The sequence below is a fragment of the Lissotriton vulgaris genome, chromosome 9, assembly GCF_964263255.1.
Source record: "Lissotriton vulgaris chromosome 9, aLisVul1.2, whole genome shotgun sequence".
In the NCBI taxonomy this organism is placed as follows: domain Eukaryota; kingdom Metazoa; phylum Chordata; class Amphibia; order Caudata; family Salamandridae; genus Lissotriton; species Lissotriton vulgaris.
This window is the reverse complement of record NC_141697.1, coordinates 970,019,951-970,026,252: the sequence shown is the minus strand read 5'-3', so window position 1 is coordinate 970,026,252 and position 6,302 is coordinate 970,019,951.

Genomic DNA, 6,302 nt, shown 5'->3' with positions numbered 1-6,302 from the left:
GTATGAAGATATCCAAACTCTAACAGCAGCACTATGAAGCTATACTAATGTTAATGCAGCACTATACAAATGTATTCAATTTAACATAGGACCAGACGAACGAAGCCATTTAGTGATTTTAAAGCCAGCCGACTGCTTCATCATAGGGTTTGCGACTGCTAAATGGCTTTTTAGTTTGTACTGAAACCATTTTGTGATTTTGTATGTGCTTAGCGAATTGCAAGATTCGTTTAGAAAATGCAAAATGTATTGTAATTCAGAAGGGGCATGTTTAGGGTGTCTCTACCAAATTGTGCTTAGAAATGCAGTGCTTTAATGGTTTGAACTTTGGTCGCAAATCATTGGTAGGTTACAGGCTCATCAAAGGTAGTGATAACCATTCACAAAGGGGAAGTGGACCACTGCCAACTCAAACAACCATTTCAGGAAAATAAAATTAATTTAAGGAGCCCTGTTTCCTTGAATGAAAAAGGCCAATTAAAATAAAAAAAAGTTATTAAAATTCAGTCGCATGTATGGTGGTCTACTTACCCCCACTGGCCAATAGCCCTCTGATTGCATCCAATTGGAGTGAGTCGCACTTATCAACCTACCTTAACCCGTTTACCGCGGTGAACATTCTGCCATGGTGCAGGCATTCTGAAGGGTGGGGCTGCGTCGGCCAACAGTCGTTCGCAGCACCAGGGAGGGAGTGCTCCCGTCGGACGATGGCTGACAGGAGCACGGAATGGGTTAAAAGTAGTAATGTGGTTGGGTGAAGTGTGACTCAGTCCAAATGGTAATTTTGTGAACTGAACTAAAAGTACATAGGTTGGTTCACAAAATCAGAACCAATTTGCAAAACGTCGGTGCACAATTTGCAAGCTCAATATTTAAATCAATACTTAGTACATCTGGCCCATAATTTGAGGCTTTCAGTACTTTATGGTGCAATTGGAAGCAGCCCTTTACTACAGCCCAGTGATACCCCCATGATCCTTCTGCTAAAGACATTGGTTGGGTTTCTCCTGGAGTAATCATAATGATAACTTGTTTTTCTCATACAGGTCATCATATTGCAGTGTTGCCCAGATCGTGCAAATATAAGGTGTCCACATCAACTGATTGAGTGTTACTGTTAATTAGTTGATCAAATTTGAAATGATGAAAGACTAAATTAGCCTTCCAATATTCAAAATCAGAACCTGATGGCCACACTACCTGTCAGCAACAAGTGCTCAACTTGCAGAGCCTTCTACCTAGCTGTTAGTGGGAACTAATTGGTACTCCCTGAAATAAATAAAAAATATTTGGGACTATGGTGTTCACCAACTAACATATTTTTGTCATAGCTTCACAGCCATATTAAGCCTCTTCTAGTCCCCATTATTCATAGTGATGGCTACATGGGATCCGAAGCAGTGGCGCGGGAGGGGGGGGGGGGGGGGACAGACAAACAACAACAAAAAACAGACCTTACCTACTGCATTGCTCCTCTCCTGATCCTTATGCTGGTCCGGTCCCGGGTTGATCACACTGTGCAGGCTCCCAGATGCCAATCCAGCGCTGCTCTCATGCTGGGAATGATAGTCCCAGCATGAGAGCAGCACTGGGATTGGTCTGAGCACCTTGGTTCGGGCCAAAAACAGGGACTGGGAGTCTGTGGCTTTTCTCCCACCCGGCTGCACAACACAGCTGGGTGGAGAAATGCTAAGTGTGAATAACGATTTGGCCAAACCGTCATGCGCGCATAGTAGTACCCATCATCCCTCCTCTCCACTGCTGTTGCACGGAGTGCATGGCCCTCCCTATGATGCGCTCTGTGGCAGCCATAGGTAAGAAGAAAAATAAAATGATAATAAAATTGGTTTATTATCATTTTATTTTTCAAGTGTTTAACTCTGCTGCCACCTAGAGGGGCGACACTCCTCTGCCATAATGGAGGAGCTGCCCCTGCTTATTCATGAGGACATGTGAACCAATCAATGGCACACCAGGGGAATGCACCTCCCAGGGTCCAGCTACTGAGGTGTCCTCACTCTCTCAGAGAGCTGGCTTAGTTTCCTGTGGAAGGCATGGTCAAGATTAATTTTCCCCTCTGAACTTTATTTCTGACTGTTTATCCTCAGACTTTCTGCAAATGAACCCCACTCCTCCCAAGTGGGGTTCACATACCCATTTCAGTCATTCACTCTCCTCAGGCACTCCCAGCACTCATGGGCCGAATCAGTTCAAGATCAATAAGAGAATAGAGTCAGGATATTGGTGAAGGTCAGCAATCTAAGAATGCCAGGCATGGAGGCAGTTGACCTGACATGTCCTTTTCAAACTGTTGCATCTTTTTTTCTCTGATGTTGCCTGCCAGGCTTTATGTAATCACAGTCAATTCTCACATGCTCCCCAGACGTGGCAGATGGTGTCCAAGTGCCAATCAGACAGGCACTGACCGAGATCTGCATGCTCAAAGTTGATCTTTTAACAGCAGCCGTAGTTCTAAGCCATAGGTACTCATGGTACGGCCCGCGGGCCGCCGCAGCAAGCCTTCCTTGGTGGCCCGCGACCTTTCAGACATTGTTCCTGTGTTTTACACTGCCACTGCAAACACTGCCGGTTGCCGCAGCGTGAGTCTGAGAAACTCTGTTGCTCTGTGGGGGCCGGGCGACCAGTGATATAGTGAAGCTCCAGGGGCGAAGAGGTGACATACCACAAAGCCTCATTAACATGGAAATGGTCTTTTAAAGACCTGTGAAGTGCTCGGGTGCGGCTGCGTGCGCACGCTGGGGAAGCTACCTCAGCCCGGGCACGCACAGGCAGGGTGATATCACAGTGGGAGACAGAGGGAGAATGAGGGAGAGAAAGGGAGGGAGGGAAAGGGAGAGGGAGAGAAAGGGAGGGAGGGAAAGGGAGAGAAAGGGGGGAGAGAAAGAAGGAGAAAGGGAGGGAGGGAAAGGGAGAGAGAGAAGGAGAGGGAAATGGAGGGAGGGAAGAGAGAGAAAGGGAGGGAGGGAAAGTGAGAGAAAGGGAGGGAGATAAAGGGAGGGAGAGAGAGAGAGGGAGCGAGGGAAGGGAAAGAGAGAAAGTGAGAGGGAGAGAGAGGGAGGGAAAGGGAGAGAAAGGGAGGAAGAGAGAGGGAGGGAGGGAAAGGGAGAGAGAGGGAGGGAGGGAAAGGGAGAGGGAAGGAGAGAAAGGGAGGGAGGGAAAGGGAGAGAGAGGGAGGATAATGGAGAGAGAGGGAGGGAGGGAAAGGGAGAGAGAGGGAGGAAAAGGGAGGGAAAGGGAGAGGGAAAGGGAGAGAAAGGGAGGGAGGGAAAGGGAGAGAAGGGAAGGGAGGGAAAGTGAGAGGGAGAGAAAGGGAGGGAGGGAAAGGGAGAGAGAGAAAGGGAGAGGGAGAGAGAGGGAGGGAAAGGGGGAGAAAGGGAGGGAGAGAAATGGAGTGAGGGAAAGGAAGAGAGAGGGAGGGATGGAAAGAGAGAGGGGGGAGACAAAGGGAGGAGGGAAAGGGAGAGAGAGAGGGAGGGAGGGTAAGGGAGAGAAAGGGAGGGAAATGGAGAGAAGGAGAGGGAGGGAAAGTGAGAGGGAGAGAGAGTGAGGGAAACGAAGAGAAAGGGAGGGTAAGGGAGAGAGAGGGAGGGAAAGGGAGAGAGGGGAAGGGTAAGGTAGAGAAAGGGAGAGAAAGGGAGGGAGTGAAAGGGAGAGAAAGGAAGGGAGGGAAAGTGAGAGGGAGAGAGAGGGAGGGAGGGAAAGGGAGAGAGAGAAAGGGAGAGGGAGAGAGAGGGAGGGAAAGAGGGAGAAAGGGAGGGAGAGAAATGGAGTGAGGGAAAGGGAGAGAGAGGGAGGGAAGGAAAGGGAGAGGGAGGGAGACAAAGGGAGGGAGGGAAAGGGAGACAGAGGGAGGGAGGGTAAGGGAGAGAAAGGGGAGGGAAAGGGAGAGAAGGAGAGGGAGGGAAAGTGAGAGGGAGAGAGAGGGAGGGAAAGGAAGAGAAAAGGAGGGTAAGAGAGGGAGGGAAAGGGAGAGAGAGGGAGGGAAAGGGAGAGAGAGGGAGGGTAAGGGAGAGAAAGGGAGAGAGGTTAAGGGAGAGAAAGGGAGGGAGGGAAAGGAAGAAAAAGGGAGGGAGGGAAAGGGAGAGAGAGGGAGGGAAAGGGAGAGAGAGGGAGGGACAGGGAGAGAGAGGGAGGGTAAGGGAGAGAAAGGGAGAGAGGGAAAGGGAGAGAAAGGGAGGGAGGGAAAGGAAAGACAAAGTGAAGGAGAGTTAGGAAGACAGAATAAGAGAGACAGAGGGAGAGAGAGGGAGACAGAGAGAGGGAGAGAGAGAAAGGGAGGGGGAGAGAGAGGGAGGGAAAGAGGGAGAAAGGGAGGGAGAGAAATGGGAGTGAGGGAAAGGGAGAGAGAGGGAGGGAAGGAAAGGGAGAGGGAGGGAGACAAAGGGAGGGAGGGAAAGGGAGACAGAGGGAGGGAGGGTAAGGGTGAGAAAGGGAGGGAAAGGGAGAGAAGGAGAGGGAGGGAAAGTGAGAGGGAGAGAGAGTGAGGGAAAGGAAGAGAAAAGGAGGGTAAGAGAGGGAGGGAAAGGGAGAGAGAGGGAGGTTAAGGGAGAGAAAGGGAGAGAGGTTAAGGGAGAGAAAGGGAGGGAGGGTGTGGACGTGGGTGAAGGGACGACTGTGACACTAGCTGTAGGGTTTAAGGATGGTTTTATTTTTAAAGCTCTTAATGGTTTGGTGACAAACGTCTTTCGAGTCCTGAAGGTTAGTCTCTCCCGGGCGAATGTACTGGGGTCCGTGGCGCTGCTCGTCTAAGGTTCCTTCTCAGGAAGATGATTCTTCTCCTCGGGCACCAGGGGTCTCACCACATGAAACAAAGAAGACCAACAGGGCGGAAGGCCGTTAGGACACAATCCTCCAATGGGTTTGCACCAGGGGGGCCCAGGGAGTGATAGGTATACACCCAGTGAAACTAGTTATAAATGGTCGTGCTCAGTGTGGTTGGGATTCGGAAGGTAGGTAAAGGAGGGTAGGGGAGAAGGAAAGGAAGGACTAAAGGGTTGGATGCAGCGGAAGCGGTACACACAGTGACTCTCTAAGCGCTAGCGTTACGCTTGCCTATCCAAGTCGCCAAACGCCGCCGTACCTGTGTCAGCCACACTCCTCCCTCGGGAGTGTGGCACGGCGGTCCGCAGGGTCGTTGGCCTCCTGGCTCGCCTCGTGGTTCGGCTTCACCTTTGGCTCCTCCGTAGTTTCCTGCTTCGGTACTCCGGGTTCTGTCTGCTGTCGCGCTCCGATTCCCTGTCTCCGCTGGTTCCGCCTCCTTCCTTGCGGTGTCTCCACACCCGGTATACCTGACTTCCTCTCTTTTGACCAATGCGGTCTCAGTGACGTCACGAAGGGCCGGGGCTTCCCCCGCGTATGTTGACGCCCACTTAAAGGGTCCGTCGTCCTCGCACTCGCCGTCAGAGTCGTTTCCGTGTTCCCACTCGGGGCTCTGTGGAGAAGCCGGAAACGAGACGTCAGTATGGGTCGGGCTCCACCATTCCCGACGGGTAAGGACGCCGACTTTACATTCCTCCCCCCCTGGATTCTCCCGATCGGGGAGAATAGGCATCCTGGAGAGGAAATCGGCATTCCCATTGTCTACCCCCTTCCGATGCACAACTTTGAAGGCAAACGGTTGCAGGAAGAGAAACCACCGCAAAATCCTAGCATTCTGGGATCGATTTCTTTGCATCCACTGAAGGGGTGCGTGGTCTGAGTATAGGATAAAAGCTTTCCCTTCTAGGTAATACCTCAGCTTGTCAATTGCCCACCGGATGGCAAGGCACTCTATGGGATGTTCCACTCCGTCATCCCCCTCCTGTGACAGCACAGCCCCAATGCCGGTGTCAGAGGCATCAGTGGCCAGGGAAAAGGGCTTCTCAAAATTTGGTGGTAAGAGAACCGGGCTTGTGGTGAGGGCTGTCTTTAGAGTCTGGAAGGCATTGAGGGCTGCTTCCGATGGAGGATTCGGCTGAGCGTTCTTTACGTGTTTCTGCAGAAGGTCTGTCAGGGGACTTGAAAGGTCTGCAAAGTTCTTGATGAATATCCTATAGTACCCTATAAGACCTAGGAATGCACGTAAATCCCTTTTTGTGGCTGGAAAAGGAGTACTAGTTATAGCTTTGATCTTTTCCTCCTGAGGGGCTATGACTCCCTCGCCTAGCATGAATCCCAAGTATTTCACTTTTGGAAATGCGGCTCTTGATTTCTTTGCATTCACATGGAGTCCGGCTGCCTGTAATGCGGTCAAGACATTGGATACGTGTGCTAGATGTTCTTTCCAGGATGAACTAAAGATG